We start from the raw sequence: 18,181 nt of genomic DNA, 5'->3' as shown, positions 1-18,181 counted from the left end.
TGAAGTCATGTTTGCTCAGCTCAGGGATCCTGCAAGCAGCAATGCCTGGTCATTAGTGGCCTTTTTATTGTGGCCTCACAACAATGTGGGTCTCTGAACTTGTCTGTTTCCATTTGTAAGTCAATTTCTGCCTCCGTGTCAGTCAACAGGTAATTTCTTCTTTTTCTTACACAGACTCTATGGGGAAAAAGGAAGCTTGCAACATTTCCAACACTTAAAATAGAGTAGTCAGGCAGGAAAAAAAAAAAAAAAGAACACTATTTCACTCAATCTTTTTTACCTTGACCAAAATCTTGTGAGTAATTCAGCTCTGATTGAAATCATTTAGGTAAAAAACACAGTAACAACAACAACAACAAAAACCTGTATATTTTACATATGCACACATACAATCTAACAAAAATATAACGTATATATAAACATACACTTAATCTCCAATTATCTTGCCAGTGGAAATCTATGTAGCTACATCAAGCATGAATGCCACACAATACTCTATCTTAAATTGTGTGTGTGTGTGTGTGTGTGTGTGTGTGAAATGCTGTAGTTTTGATTTTCTTATGTGGACCTCAGCTGCCCTCTTTTAAACAATCATACAAAAATGTCCATATCATACCCTCAATAGCTTCCAAATCATTGAACAGAAGGATTTTTAAGTTAATACTTCAGTTCTCCAAAATAGTACTTTAAGTTTGTTCATTTGACAGTAGGCTTGAATCTTGGGGCATAGAGTTACATAATTCTTCCAATTCCCACTTCTGTACAATTGTCAAGCTGTGAAGATATCATGGTTTTACTGGCTGGAGAAAGAAAGAAATGGAAATTTAGAAAATTATGGTATTTCTCAGAGAAGAGTACTACAGAAAAAAATTTTAAAGGGAAAATTTTATTTTTTTATTAAAGTATAGTTGATTTACAAGTTGTACCAATTTCTGCTGTGCAGCAAAGTAACCCAGTCTATATATACACACATACACACATTCCTTCCTTTTCTTTTTGTCTTTTTCTTTTTGGTCTCACAGCATATAGAGTTCCAGGGCCAGGGATCAGATCTGAGCCACAGTCGTGACTTAAGACATAGCTGCAGCAATGCCACAATGCCGGATCCTTAACTTACTGTGCCAGGCCAGTGATTGAACCTGGGTCCCAGCCCTCCCAAGACACTGAGGATGCTGTTGCACCATAGTTGGAACCCCTATACATTCCTTTGCTTGTATTATCTTCCACAGTGGTCGATCCCAAGAGATTGGGTATAGTTCCTGGTGCTGTACAACAGGATCTCACTGCTAAAATATGGCACGGGAGCTCCCATATGGCTTGGCGAGTTAAGGCCTTGATGTTGTCTCTATGAGGGTGAGGGTATGATCCCTGTTCATATGATAGTAGGCTTGAATCTTGGGGCATAAAGTTCCATAATTCTTCCAAATTATGGAACTAAATACAAGAGTTTTCATCTACCAACACAAACTCCCAGTCCATCCCACTCCCTCCCCCTTAGCAACCACAAGTCTGTTCTTGATGCTTGTGTGTTTCTGTTTCATAGATAAGTTTATTTGTGCCATATTGTATTTATTTATTCATCTATTTATTTAATTTTTACAGCCACACCTGCAGCACATGGAATTTCTTGGGCTAGGATCGAATCAGATGTGCATCTGCCGGCCTATGCCACAGACAAAACAACAGCAGATCCACATCTGCAACCTAGGCTGCAGCTTGTATCAATGCCAGATCCTTAATCCACTGACCGAGACCGTGGATTAAACCCCCATCCTCATGGACACTACATTTGGTTCTTAACCTGCTGAGCCAAAAAAGGCACTCCTTTTTTTTCCCTTTTTTTTTTTTTTTTTTTCTTTTTAGGGGCATTCCTCTGGCATATGAAAGTTCCTTGGCAAGGATCAAATCAGAGCCATATCTGAGGCCTATGCCACCACAACTCAGGATCAGGATCTGAATCTGAGCCCCATCTGCTGACCTATGCCACAGCTTGCAGCAACTCCAGATCCTTAACCCACTAAGTGAGGCCAGGGATCAAACCCTCGTCCTCAGAGAGACAATATCAAGGCCTTAACTCACTGAGCCATAATGGAAACTCCTGTGCCATATTTTAGATTCCACACATAAGTAACATCATATGGTATTTGCCTTTCTCTTTCTGACTTCCTTCACTTAATATGAGAATATTTAGCTTCATCCATGTTTCTGTGAATGGCATTATTTTGTTATTTTTTTATGGCTGATTAGTATTATGTTGTACATATGGACACATCTTCTTAATCCAAAATTCACTTAGCAAGACTTTCTTTTAGATGGTTAGATTGGGCATTAAAGTATATCTAGAAACATATGTTGGGAGTTGTGACCTGCTGTTTAGTTCTTATGAGATGAGGCTACATGCCAAATATTATAGGATCTGGCTTTGGTAATAGTAATTGCTGGTATTGAAGGGGCAAAAAACTCATGGTTTCCGCTGATGATTGAATGGAAATATAGTTAAAAGTGGTATGCTGGTAACTACTTAACAACTGTCTGGAAAAAATCAACATGGGTTGTAATGTTTGGTCATTTCCTCGGCACCAATACCCCCATCATAGTTGATTTCAAGCTACTGCATAACATTGCTGAATGCAACATCAAGAAGAGAAACACACATCCGAAGAGTTAGTGCTGGTACATCACTGAAGCTTGCATACAAAGGAGCTGAACTAAGTTGAACACCAAATTGAGAGCCAAGATGATCCTTTTGATATCATCCCTGCCCCAACACTCCTACAGAGAGTTGAAGCCAATTTTCTGTCTGAGCACATCGACTTTTCTTTGTTCTGGTTGACTAGTGAATAGAGACTCAATTATTCTGCTGCCCCCGATTCATATGGTAAGTCTCAACGCCTAATGTGATGGTATAGGAGGCGGGGACCTTTGGGAAGTGATTAAATCAGGAGTTATAGTCCTCTTGAATGGGATTAGGACCCTTTTAAAAGAGACCTAGAGAATTTTTTAGTTTTCTCTTCTACTGTATGAAGATACATGAAAAATATGGCCATCTATGAACCAGGCTTTATTTTCTCAACCTCCCCAACTTATTGCCAAATTTTGACTATTCTCAATTCTCTCTTTCTCTCTCACTCTCTCTCTTCCCCTCTTTTTTTCATGTCTCAATGTACCCCAGATACACAGTATTAGATAAATCATAATCTTTGGTTATGAAACACTCTCAGTATGGTTCTTTATCTATGGTCTTTTCTTTTTTACTTTTTATTTACTGGTTTTTGTTCAACAGCATACTTACCACAGTGAACCTATTCCCCAGCCTAATAAGAACATTGACAATAACCTAAACAGATCTATATGGCATGGCTCCCTCTCCCTGTTCCTGCCTTGCCATGCTTAATTTTATGTTTATTCTATAATAATTTTAAAATAATCCTATTATATATGTGTATCTATGTGTGTATATCACATATACATAGATACATATATATCTGGTTCTACAAGAACCATCTGGTTCTTGCCATCTTCCTCTGCAAGGATGAAGTCACTAGCCACTGCAGTTGCTGACCTTCAACACACCCTGAAAGGAGTTCAGAGAGGAGGGCAGGAAAGATGCACTCTGTGCTCCAGGAAAAAACTGGCAAAACAGGACTTCAGACAGATATTTCTCAGAAGCTTTTATGAGCCATGTTTCTTGCATCCTCTCACATCTAGAAAAGCAATAAAATCATTAATGGAGACGTCGCTCCTCATGACTAGCAGCAACCCTTTGCTAAAATGTGTGCTCGATTGCAGGTATCCCCTTTCACTAAAATCACATGAATACTAACACTGCACCCCCAATGTCTTTGGAGCAGTTCCTTGGAGCTAGCTGAGAGACCGTTTCATGGGCTTTAGTCCTCATGTGGCCCCAAATGAAATTTAACTCACCACTCTCATGTTGTACATTTTTTTTCAGTCAACGTTATTCTTGCACTTCCTAAAAAGTGTATCATGCAGAGTTCCCATCATGGCTTAGTGGTTAATGAACCCGACTAGTATCCATGAGGATGTGGGTTCGATCCCCGGCCTTGCTCAGTGGGTTATGGATCTGGCATTGCCTTGTTCGTGGTGTCAGTCATAGATGTGGCTCAGATCCCATGCTACTGTGGCTGTGGCGTAGGCTGGCAACTACAGGTCTGATTTGACCCCTAGTCTGGGAAGACACGGCTCTAGAAAGACAGACAAGATAAAAAAATTAAAAAAATAAAAAGAGTACCATGCTCTTCGTAGTTCCCAGAACTTACTTTTTTTCACTTAGTATCATATAACTAGAATCTATCCATGTAGAAGCAAGAATAAATTGCATGTAGAAGCAATTTATTCATTTTTGTTGCAGTGGAGTTCAAGACTCAATCTGTATCTTCATAGTCAGATAAATCCTAATGAAGATGTCCTTGGCAAAGTCTAATAAGTGGTTTGTTCTCTTTTCCAACAAGTATGTTCAGAAAGATTTGATCCACCAACTATAACATTTTGTAACTCCTTAATAAATGCACTTTCTAACATGAAACATAAGAGGAAATGTTAGTCTTAAAATTGCATGATCTTATATTTGATATGCCTGAAATAGTGTAAATATTAGATTATCAAAATAGTGAACTAATTTAGGAGAATGGTATCTGACTTTAATGTTAGTCAGTATCATATACTGGGCAGTTCTTAACAGAGGGAAATTTTTCCTTAGTAAAGGCTAAAATCTGGGTAACTACAAGTAATTTCGTTAAATAGCATGGTGCATAGAAATTTTAAACTTGTCCTCCTGAGTCCCAAATATATCCCTCGGTTTCTACTTCATTTAAATTTAGTTACAGTATGGAGTTCCTGCTATGGTGCAGAGAAAACAAATCTGTTTAGTATCCATGAGGATGCAGGTTCAATCCCTGGCCTCCCTCAATGGGTTGGGGATCTGTTGTTGCCATGAGCTGAGGTGTAGGTTGTAGATGTAGCTCAGATCCCGTGTTGCTATGGCTGTGACGTAGGCCTGCAGCTGTAGCTCTGATTCAGCTCCTAGCCTGGGAACTTCCATATGCCATGGGTGCAGCTCTAAAAGTAAAAAGTAAGTAAGTAAATAAATAATATATTTAAAGTATTTTTTCATGATATTATCTGGATATATTTGAAATATCCACCAGAACCAATAAAAAGGAAATTAGTTGTTATTTACAGATATGAAAATAACAGGTAGGAAATAACACTTGTGGCTGGAATCCATGAACTATGCACTAACAGACACAGTTGTGATACAAACTTTTTGTCTATGATAAAATTCCAATAGCTAGAAATCATAGTACGGAAAGTGTCACCCTCCATTTCTCCTGCTGCCTTACACTTGAAGAAAAAAAGAAACAAAACATGTCCAAACAAGCTGAGATTAGTGATTTTTGCTGAAAAATAAGTTCACTGATAAGTTCCCTGCTTAGCCCACTTGAACCTTATCTCCTGGAAGGCATGTCACAAATGTCTCTGTGCTTCAGTTTTCTTCTACGGATTATGTTTGAATCCCTTCTAGCCATTCGTATATGGTGATTTTATGTACTTCTTCCAATCATCAGTCATGGGGAATGAAAAGTAAGACTCAGATTGATGAGCACTAACCCTGTGGAGCTTCAGGCCTCGAAGAGCTTCAGACACTCCCGGGAGTGCCTTAAAACTCAGACAGGAAAACTTTTTCATAACCATTTTAACAAAATGCTTATTTTTGTTGTTGATCTTTCTTTACATTTCTCAGTAGACTTACTGAGTAATTGTGTTCTTGTGAAAATAAATCCCTAATGCCAAAAATTCAGGTAGGGTGGAGCAGAGGGATAATTTTTAATCTGGAAGGCAATGACTGATGGCCTGGGTTGAATTGTTTCTGCCATAAACAAGCCTTGTGATTTGGGACAAGGGACTTCACCTTTAAATGTCTTTTGCTCATAAAAAATGGGAATAATCATGGGTACCTTAGAGTATTGCTATGACTCACATCAAAAGTTGAGAACCACTGTCAATGTTATGTAAAAATCATTAAAAAATTCTTGCGCCTGGTTTATTTACATTTTTAAGTGATTAAAAAATTTCCCCATTTTTATTGAGCTATAACTGATACATAACATTGTGTAAGCTTAAAATGTACACATGATTTGGTAAATATTTATATTGCAAAATGAATTCCACCAAAGGTTATGTATTTCAGTTTCTTTATCTGAAAAATAGGGTTAATGAAGGGAAACTGTGAGGATTAGAGTATGAAAAGGAAACTGTCACAAAGCAGGTGTCCGCTGCATGATGCTTACTCTTATTTTTGACAGTATGAGAAATGTTGATTGTACAGGTTCAGCAAAGGTAAGATTATCCCAGATATATAAAGGACAAGAGGGATGAAAATTTATGAACAAATTCCAGCAAGTTGCTATGGATGTAGAGTCTGTCTGAGTGTCAGCTTATTTTCAGACTGAGGTATTTATATAGAAGGACAAACCATCTTAATTACATGGGACTGTGGAACTTATTTGATCTGGCTTCCAATCCCATGCTGAAATCATCAGCATGGGAAATGGTTCCTTGGGACCTGGACCAGTAGGCCTCTCTAAGAGATGGCCTGGATAAATCTTTTTTTTTTCTTTTCTTTTTTTTTTGCTTTTTGTGCCAAACTTGCTGCATATGGAATTTCCCAGGCTAGGGGGTGAATTGGAGCTGCAGCTGCAAGCCTACGCCATAGCCATAGCAATGCCAGATCTGAGCCACATCTATGACCTACACCACAGCTCACAGCAGCACCTGATCCTTAAGCCACTGAGTGAGGCCAGGGATCAAACCTGCATCCTCATGGATGCTAGTCTAGTTTGTAACCTGCTGAGCCACAGTGAGAACTCCCAAGCCTGGAGATATCTTTCTTATCCTTTTATTAGTTCAGTAAAACATGGCTTGGTAACTTTTAACAAGGGTATGTAAAAAATGTCATAGGGATATTAAGAAATGAATGCTTAGCCTTAAAAATAGTCCAAGGTTATGTTTAACATTAGGATTTAATCCTGATTACATATCAGAGAAATCAGCTGTACTCCTAGATGATACCCGGAGGCAGTGACAGACCAGGGATTTTCAGGTCCTTAGTCTTCCTGTAATTAAATATGGCATCTGGATAGAATCAGGGTTTATTTTCTGAGAAGTACACATGTTTAATAGAAGCTCAGTACAGTTCCTTCCCAAGGTAAGTCATCTCCTATTTGATTGAAAATATATAATGAAAAATAAGATTCTCTTGTACCAAACACCTATGCAGGAGGATCTTTTTACTGCCTCACAAGGGAAGGAGTAAGGATGTTTTAATTTTAGCTTTGATTCAATCCTGGCTTCACCATTTAGCAACTGTAGGACAAGGACCAATTGTTAAGTGACTCTTTCTAAGTAATTGTCTCAGTTTCCTCATCTGTAAAATGAGGATAATAATAGTGGCTTTCCCATGGTGATATAGAATTAAATGGGAATGATACAGGCAATTAGATCTGGTCCATAATACTGAATAAATTTTGCTCTTAAAAAAGATTCATTAGGAGTTCCAGTTGTGGCTCAGTGGGTTAAGGACTGGACATCATTTTTGTGGGGATGTGAGTTTAATCCCTGGCCTTGCTCAGAGGGTTAAGGATCTAGCTTTGCTGCAGGCTCTGGTATAGGTCGCAGATACCTCTTGGATCCCGTGTTGTCATGTCTGTGGCACAGGCCTCAGCTGTATCTCTGATTTGACCCCTGCCCTGGGAGCTTCCATATGCTACAGGTGCAGCTGTAGAAAGAAAAAATAAATAAATAAATAAATAAGATGTATTAAATAAGTGAGGTCTGTCTCTCTCTCTCTTTCTTCTCTCTCTCTCTCTCTCTCTCTCTCTCTCTCTCTCTCTTTCTTTCTTTCTTTTTTTCTTTCAAATTAGAGTCAGCCTTCTGTATCCATGGATTCCACATCCTCCCACAGGGAGGACCAACTGTACTACACCATTTTATATAAGGGACTTGAGCATCTGAGGATTTTGATGTCTGCCGGGAGCCTGGAACCAATTCCCCACAGATACTGAGGGATGACTGTATTGTATGCATTTACTCCCCCTGCTCTTCAGGCTCCCTATTGGTCATATATTCTGTGGGGACATGGAGGACTATAATCTTCCAGTCATACTGTGGGAGCCCAAATAGCACAAGCCTGTAAGGAGAAGCAAGACATAAATTCAAGAGATTGCAAGAGGGTTTCACTGAACTGAACCTGGAATTACATGAAAAGAAACTTTTAAGAGTTATTTCCTATTCAAAAAGGACTTGCTGCATTATTAAACTCCACCATACTGGGAGCTTTGCTCCTTCACATTTTTGCCTTCAAATCTTACTCATTACAGTTCCAACGTAGATGTGGAGAAGGAAGCTGGGAAGGGAACTGCTGGGCAATGGATCAGAAAGAAGATATTTGTAGAGATGAGAATAGCTCTAGCTTTCTATCTGCATTTGTGTGTTGCTTTTAACTTTTCAAAACACTTTCATTTCTACCTTCTTTTGGGGTTGATAGCAAAGAGCTTGGCAGACAGTGAACTAAGACCCCTACATACAAATCTCCTATGTAACGAAACACCATGCCCCTGCCTACTCACCTCACCCCTTGAAAACCTCCAGAATAATATGAACACTGTGACTATTTTACAACAGCATATTCATTTATTGGGTATCCACCATGGGCATAATATATGCTGAACAGCTTACATTCATTATCTCTGCAATTTTGAAAATAACACTTTGAAATAGCTGGTTTTGTTTGTTTCATATCAGTGAGGTGCTCAAGGTCCTATTTATAGTAAATAGAACTTGGATCCAAATGCAGAAATTTTACATCAAAACTCATTCTTTAAGACTTAGTCCTATGCCTGGAAGGAAATAAAGGTACAGAAACTGATGGAAGCTTCTATCCTGAGCTAAATTAAAAGAACAGACCCTTGGAAGGAAAATGGCATTTTGGGAGGAGAATGACATTTTGCTGTCAGTGAATATTGAAATGGCTGAAGTCAGTTCCAAGAGGGCAGAGAAGCTGCAGAAAGGGTGAGTTTTAAGGACCTAGAGTGGAGGAAGCAAATACAACTGAGCATGTGGAAGACAGAGTGCATCAGTCAGAAATACATGATCTTACCTGGGCTTCATGATTTGAAGGTCAGGAAAGTTAAGAATATGTTATTTGTGATCAATACAAGTTTGCATACCTCAGAGTTCAGGCCCTAAAAAAAGGAATTTGCATGGGACCATATGGTAAGTCTGTTTATATTAACTAAAACTGGTGTCTGTTAATAACCTCTTCTACCAAAACTATTTTTCTTGAAAATTGACTGCCCTTACAAACTCTGGCTGGCTCTAACTCTTGAGCTTCTTGAACAAAATAATTGTAAAAGCTGTCCCTCTGTTTCAGAAATAGAATTGCAAAGTTCACCACCTCCAATTACACTGTGTCTACAAAGAGAATTCTCCTTAAAATCCTTAGTTCATGGAATGTTGCATAGTTCTGATTTTTAATTTTATGAACCACCTTACCTGGCCATGGGGTGCCCAGACATATGGAAAAACATTATTCTGGGTGTGTCTGAGAGGATGTTGCTGGATGAGGTTAACATTTGAAAAAGTGGACCGAACAGAGCAGATTGCCCCCCCGCCAATGCAAATGGACCCCCTTAAGTGATGACCTGAATAGAAGGAAAAGGCTGAGTAAGAGAAAACTACACTCACCTGACTCCTTGAGGTGGGACATTGGTCTTTTCAGACCTTCACACTTATACTGAAGCATTGGTTGGGCTTTGTACTATAATTCACGCCACTGGTTCCTCTAGTTCTTAGCCCTTCAGACTCAGACTGGAACAACACCTAGGGGTCTTCTAAGTACCCACCTTGCCAACAGCAGGACTTGGGACTTCTCAGTGTCTGTAATTACAGAAGTCAGTTTCTTAAGGTCTCCACACACACACACACACATTAGGGTTTTTGGTTCCAGACTACCATAATATTGCAAATATCCCAACAAAGTGAGTCATACAAATTTCTTGGTTTTTCAGTGCATATTAAAATTATATTTATACCATATTGTAGTTTATTTAGTGTACAATACCATCATATCTCAAAATGCACACACCTTAATTAAAAAGTACTTTCTTGCTCAAAAATGCTCACATCTTAAAAAGTACTTTCTTGCTCAAAAATGCTAACTATCATCTGAGTCCTCAGCAAGCCACAGTAGTTACATCAAAGAGTATTGATCACCATAACAAATATGATAGCAACAAAAAAGTTTGAGATATTTTGAGAATTACCAAAATGTAACACGGAGATAGGAAGTAAGCAAACGCAGTTGGAAAAGTGGAGCCGATAGACCTGTTCAACACAGGGTTGCCAAGAACCTTCAATTTGTCAAAAATGCAGTATCTACCAAGCACAATAAAACAACATATGCTTTTATAACAATAAAAGAGAAATCCATAGTTATATCCATATCTGTATGTTTCCTATTGGTTCTGTTCCTCTACCAGAACTAATGTAGCAGGAGACTGCAGTGGAACAAGAGAGGAGTAGCTTGGGATGATTTTATTTTTTCCCTTTAATGAAAAGATGAAGTCAACAAGATAACTGAGAGAGAGATGGGAAAGTGGTGTAAGGGTGGCAGACTTACAACAGACTCCCTTTTAAAACTATTTCTCCCACCTTTCTTCTGACTTCAACACCGACTCATGTAGATTTTCATATTGTTAGCACATTATTTCATCCTTCTGCTTCCACTGTCCCCTCTGCTCCAAACACTAAATTAATATGAGACTTCCCCCAAACCCACCTGAAAATAATCAGTTATGCAAAGGAGAAGGGCCAGGAAGAATGTTCCTGTCCAACTTTCTAGAGCTGTTTTGTAGTTTTTGTGGGTTTTTTTTTTAATTTTTTTAGTTTTATTTTTAGGGCCGCATTCGAGGCATATGGAAGTTCCCAGGCTAAGGGTCGATTGGAGCTACAGCTTCCAGGCTACACCACAGCCACAGCAAGGCGGGCTCTGAGCCCTGTCTGCAAACTACACCATAGCTCAAGGCAATGCTGGATCCTTGACCCACTGAGGGAGGCCAAGGATTGAACTTGCATCCCTCATAGATACCAGTTAGGCTCATTTCTGCTGCGCCACAATGGGAACTCCCTCTATACTCGTTTTTTTTTTTTTTTTAATGTGATTTATCAAAATGTGTGGAGAGATGTCAGCAGGAGAATAAGAGGATAAGGGAGAGAATCTTAGAGTCTGGCTCTACAATTGCAGAGATTTGTCAGGCTAAGTTTCTAGATAGCTGCACTCAAATTCATATTGTTATAGACATTCATTTTTAAAGTTTGTATTTGACTTTTATTGGAGAGGGAAAATCATGAATCATTATAAATTATAAAATATTTTAAAACTTGGCCCTTTGTCATATAGTACAGTACTACAGCGACTTAAATTCTACTTCCATGTATATATTTAATGAATATGATTTAAAATAGGCCTGTAGGCATGGACAGTGTATAAGTATGTTGTCATCCTGGCCTCTCAGTTTTAAATCAAATCAAGTTTTTTCATGCTGATACCAACTTACACATTTAACTAAAAGTTACTACTCCACCCTAGAATTTTCAAGGGGTAATCTTTTCCAGACCCTATAATACAGATAACCTATTACTTTTTCTTCACCTCTGATACCAAGAGAGCTTAGTTTTCAAGTCAGGGTTATTAACCATTATTTTAATATGTCTTGTATATTTCCTAGAACTGTTACTTGAATTTCATAAGACTGCTAGTAGTTTCCTTGCATATGCAAAAAAAAAAAAAATCTCATACAGTGTATATTAAAGCCTGTGTTTAAATCCACATACTGATGATGAAAGTGCCAAATATTTGGTGTCTGGGAGGGTGAACAATAAGAACAATTGATGCTCTTCACAAAATACTTATGTTTTTTAAATTTTATAATCACTTACAAAAATTATACATCTGTAGTCCATTTTAATGTGGATATGGCCATGTGGCTTGCTTTGACCAATGAGACGTGTACAGAAGTGACAAGTATCATTTCTCAACATGTACACTAAAAGCGGGTGCCCAATGTATACATCTAAGGATGACCTGACCCCCTTGCTGTACAGTGGGAAAATAATAAAAAAAATAATAATAATAATAAATAAATAAATAAAATGAAGGGTTTGTCTGAAAAAAAAAAAAAAAAAAAAAAAGCGGGTGCCTTGTTTCCACTGCTTCAGTGAATCAAAAACACTTGGGAAAATAAAGGTCAGTTTGGGGATGTGAGGAATTACACAAGCAGAGCTGCCCACAAATCTATATTGAAAATGTAGTATGAATAAGAAATAAACATCTGCTTTGTGTAGCCACTGAGTTTTTGGAATTGTTCATTACAAAAGCATAATAGAGCTATCCTAGCTGAATTACAATGAGTAACGCTCTGAGATGGTTTTCAAGTTTTGTTTTCTTTGGGAAAAAAATGTATTCTTTAGCATTAGATGCAAAAGAAGTATGTAATGAATCATGGATGTAAGCATAAAAAGAAGCAAACACCCATGAACTGGACACCCAGCTGAAAAACTAGAAGATTCTTATATTGTTGGAAACTTTCTTTGCTCTTCTGACATGTCAAAATCTAGACTCTTCCCTGAATTTAACCTTTGTTCTGCATTATTCTTTGTTTACCATTGCCTTTGTTCTTGAGATATCCATGTGTCTATATGTACCTATTTTCTATCAGCTATCTATAACTATATATGTATATGTGTCTATATTTCTATCATCTATCAAAATATTATGCATCTGTATCTATTTCTATCTACTACCATCTATCTATATGTATATATGTATATTTATGTCTATCTGTTTAACCAATGTTAAAATCAAAACAGGATGCAGGAGACTATGTAGATGATATCATTTTTGTAAAGTGCTCATTGCCTTTTTAACCACATTCTTTGTATAGATGGATAGTTACTACTATTCTACTACTTATCAAGCACATATCTAATGTGTTTTAATAGCTATACCTATTAATTTTTTTCTGTGAAGTAGGAGCTCTGCTTACTCCCATTTTAAAGATGAAGCCATTAAGGCACAGAAATTAAATTATTTATTCAAGGTGAAGTATATTATAAATGGCAGAGCTAGAGTATAGTCTCTGAACATTTGACTCCTGTATGAGATTCCCATTGTCATGTAACAAATTACCACAAAATTGGTGGCTTAAAGCAGCAGAAATTTATTATCTTATGGTTCTGGAGGTCAGAAATCCAAAACGGGTGTCACTGGGCTAAAATCACAGTGGGGGCAGGGCTGAATTCTTTCTAGATATTCTCAGGGAAAGTCTACTTTCTTGCCCTTTCCAGCTTTTAGAGGCTGTTTTCATTTCTTGGCTTGTGACTCCTTCCTCTAGCTTCAAAACTAGTAACTTTCCAACTTCAAATGTCTCTAATTCTGACTCTTCTTCACTCTTTTACTTATAAGGACCCTAGTGGTTACATGGGGCCCACTGAATAATCCAGAATAATCTCCCCATCTCAAGATTCTTAATTATATCGGCAAAGTTCCATTCTCTTTCTGGAAAGTGTCATACCCCCATGTTCCAGACATTAAAATGGGGACATCTTTTGTGTGACCACAGCTCCAAAGTCCTTGGGATTAGTCACTATTCTGTACTGCTTCTTAGGATAATGATACCCTCGGAACAACTCATTGTAATATAATGCTTAAAATCAACATCAATACCTAAATATAACTTACATTCTAAAATTATTGGTATACTAAATCAGCCTTATAGAAGGAATTCTGACCTCTCACTTTGGATCAAATCTATCAATTTAGGATTTTTTTTTTATAAAGTTTTAGACTTAGGCAGGAGTAGAGTCCTATCAATAGCTTTTTAGTTATTATTATCAGTACTTTGCAGATGAAGAGCACGTGGCTTGGGAAGCTAAGTAAACTTGCCTAATGTATTCTAATTAATATATGCTTGTATTCTTATGTTTAAGATGGCTATGAGAGATGGAGAGAAGGCAAGCTTTGGACCCCAGAACAGAAGGAACAACACAGTGTTGAGTTCCTGCCTTTTTTTTTTTTGAACCAAAGAGTAGAGCTGAAGAGGCTGGCAACCCTGAAATGCCAGTGGGCATAGAGAAACAGACAAACAAACAAAAAGCCCAAACTAAAACTCACTCTAAGAAAATGGCAGTCTAGTTAATATAAAACTCTTAGACAATAATCACTCCATCTAACAAAACAGATAAAACTGTAGCCTCACTTACCCCCATAACAGAAAAGGCAAAGTAGGAGCTGGTGGAGAAGTTTGAATAGGGACTTAGGATCTTCCTCCCCACTGGATAGGAACGAGGCACTTTGGCAGTGTCAGTGGAGCCCACGTAGTGAGTCTGGACTTCCATCCACAAATGACAGTAATAAGGCAAAACCCCTCTCCTCCTTTGGGGTGATGTTAGAGGATCAGAGAAGCCTAGTGGAGAGTCAGACCTTTCACTTCTTCTGGTGGTATCTAGCCTTACCACTCTCCCTTTCTCCTATGATCAGTGGAGGCCATGAAGGGGGCAGTAAAGATATGTTCCAATATTTTCACCCTGGAGGGTATGGGTATGAGTGGAGGTCTATTGGGGAGCCAGTATTCCACTCCAATTGAACAGTAATGCGTTCCTCCTTTGAGTGTCACCATATGCCACAGGTTACATCCTGTATGAGTCCATGCATATGACATTCTTGAAATGCCAAAATTATAGAAAGAAGGAGCTAATTAGCAGTTACCAAGGGTTAAGCAGCCAGTGAGGATTCTTGTGGTAATGAGGTATTGTGTATCTTGATTGTATCCATTTCAATATCCCATTTGATATTATAGTTTTTCAAAATGTTACCATTAAAGGAAACTATTTAAAGAGTACAGAAGATCTCTCTGTATTATTTCCTCCAACTGCATGTGAATCCAGAATTATCTAAAAATAAACTCTTTAATTTAAAAAAATCTGTTGAGGCATATTTGCTACACTTTGAAAGCCATGATTCTGAGGTAAAATACAGTGTTTTCCTTAGGAGACCACGGTGCAGATTTGGTCCTAAGGGAAGAAGACTCATACTCCAAATTTTAATAACATATACAAGGGCTTATTATCCTATGGTCTGTCTCATGTCAACCAAAATTGAAAACTCTAAAGAATTAGTTTGAAATCCAAAAAACTAGCTTAGCTTATGAAATACAATTTCCAAAACACCTAGAATATTCAAGATCACTAATTGATGTGATCATTCCTTAAGAAAAGACCTATAGGGAAAGCAAAATTAGAATAAAAAAGGTAGTGTAGTAAATATATAGTAAGAGCATGATTTTATACTTGTTAAATGGCTTTGGCTACAATAGCTTGAGGTTCATAAGTCATTGGGTATAACCTCTTAAGGGCTGTTGCAAAAACCATTTACCACTTTCTCCTCTTTCTCTCTTTTCACTTTGAAATACCACAGTCTATTGACATTTAATATAAATGTACTGTTGATGTCTTAATGCTATAATGGTTTCCTAAGAATACTACACAGGAAGGGGAAAGAAGGGAACTAAGCTTTGTTGAGCATCTAAAGACACTAGGTATAGAGAACCAGGCTCCGTGAGGAACTGAGGAATTTAACTCACATAAAACCATCTAGTGTTATGTTGCCATTTTTACATGAGTCTTAGACCTATATATAAAAGTTTAGCAATTGTTACAATCTGGCAATCAATTATTTGGGTCTGAATTTTGCTGCTTCCTAATAAAGATCCTCAGCGGGCGAACTCAGGGTGAACTCATTTCTAAGCTCTGAGAATCACCCCACTATTACCTATCATGGACTGGCCACATTTTTAGCATCACACAATGCAATTTAGGATATTGAAATTCAAATAGGTTGCATTTAATTGTTCACACCTCCCGAGTTCCTGCTGTGGTACAGTAGGTTAAGAATCCAAATGCTGCAGCTCAGGTTGCTGTTGTGGTGTGGGTTCAATTCCTAGCATGGCAGAGCAAGTTAAAAGATACGGCATTGCCACAGTTGTGGTGTCAGTTGCAGCTGTAGCTCATATTCAGTCCCTGGCCCAGGAACTTCCATATGCCGTGGATGCAGCAAAAAAACAAACAAAACAAGACAAACAAAAAAAGCAAACCCAGTAATTGTTCACAGTTAAACTCTAGTAAATAATAGAACTATATTTGATTTTCTCTGTTTATCACTCTCTTCTGATGCTTTGTGAAATTTGAGTAAGTGGATATAATACAAAATAAGACATTTCCTCTTTTATTTTCAGCATTTTTGAAATGTAGTTAGAAACAAAATGGACTTTCTTTCTGGCACATTAATGTTGATCACTCTTTTGAATTCCTCTACAAATATTCTCATTTTTTGCTGTCTCCAGTGTGTTCTGGAAAAAGTGAGGTGGTAGCAACTAATTGCTTTTCTTTTTTTTAAGGAAAAAAAAAGAGAGAGTGAGTGAGAAATGAGACATTGTTTAGATGATGTGCTTTTTGTTCTGGCTAAGACAAGTAGGAAAAGAGTCATTCTGAGCACCTGTCAATTTTATTTTTCTCTTTAGTTTATTGTTGATCTTCCAGAATATATCCATCCCCAGAGATCCTGATGTTCTATATCTGGCCTATAAAAATACAATGAATTAGGACAACCCTTCTGTTCAATTGAGACCTTCACTGCAACACTTGTGGGAACTTCCTAAGTGATACATGTTCAAATTAGTTTGGAATTGAGGGAGAGAAAATACCAGCTATTTTGAAATAATGAGAAACTTGCCCAGCTTTTATACACTAACTGGAATCCATGCCACTGCCTAGAGGTTTATAATTCCCTCATGAACAGATCTGGCCTAAATAATTATCCAGTGCTTGGGGCAACATAAATAGGATTTCTTGGACTTCTAAATTTTCAGCAAATGGAAGATGTGAGGGGAAGGTAGGGAGAGGAAGAGGAAAATACAGGTGTAAATTATCAACTGCAAAAATATATATATATATGTGCAAATATATGTATGTGTATATATATGTTCAACATCATCCTTTAGTGAAATATTAAATATGTTCAAGTTTCTGAAACTCTTTATCCCAACTTAACAACATCCCTGCCCACATCCAAATGCCAAGTAAATGGCTTTTCTTGATCTCCTTTTTTTTATATAGATTTTGCAATCAGACGATTGTGAACTGGAGTATTAACTATCTTTTAAGGTATTACCCAATTAAGGTAAATGCCACTTCAGAAGTATCTGCATCTAAACTGGGGTTCTTGCAAGCTTTAAAGACTTAAATAAGGGCACTGTAATGGTGCAAATAAAGCTTTATTTGTTTGTATGTAAACTAGGTTCTGCTTGATGAGGGTGGAGCCTGTCTGCAAAGGGCAGCTTGGTGACAGGAGTGCATTTATGACTCATCTAGGATAACTCGGTCATGATGTCATATAAACTTTCAACCTGGTTTAATATAGAAATACAATTTGTTTTACTTCTTGTACTTGTTGCCTTAGAAAGGAAAAAAAATTATTCATTCTCACTCTTAATATGTTTTGAAAGTAAGTCCTCTATATATAATGGGGAAGGAAAGGGAATCTGTTTTCCACTTGCTGGTTCTTTGGGTGCTGTATTTAATAAGTTTGCAAAATTTATGGTGAAAGAAAAAGAGCAGAATTGTATTTGAATTGGAGGAGAAAAAAGGGAATGGAAGGAAAGCGAAGGGCAGGGGCCAAGGAGGGTAGAGGAGTAATTCAGTAGGGTAACCAGAGGGGGCCGAGGAAATAGGCAGCTGGTAGGAGTTCAGCAGAGAGAAGTACAGTCCTCTGTAAGAGAGGTGAGTAAATCTGTTGAAGGGGCATGAGGAAGACTATTTGATTGTCCAGGATCCTTATAAGACAGAGAGTCCCTGCCAGTTCTTTGGCCAGATTTCATACAAAAGAGAAATTCTCATGTTTCGTACACAAAGTTGACACTAGTAAGTACCCTTCTCAGTGCAGGTAAAAACTCTGTCCATCTGAACCAGCACCTTCTCTATTGCATCCTCTACAGGAGGGCTGCCTGTTTGGAGCACATAGCTCTCCCAGGACTCTTTCTGATCACAG

The sequence above is a fragment of the Sus scrofa genome, chromosome 3, assembly GCF_054392235.1.
Source record: "Sus scrofa isolate SSC_HxYL_T2T_F1_AM1 chromosome 3, Sscrofa_HxYL_maternal_Yorkshire_Landrace_v2.0, whole genome shotgun sequence".
In the NCBI taxonomy this organism is placed as follows: Eukaryota; Metazoa; Chordata; class Mammalia; order Artiodactyla; family Suidae; genus Sus; species Sus scrofa.
This window is presented reverse-complemented; position numbering follows the sequence as displayed.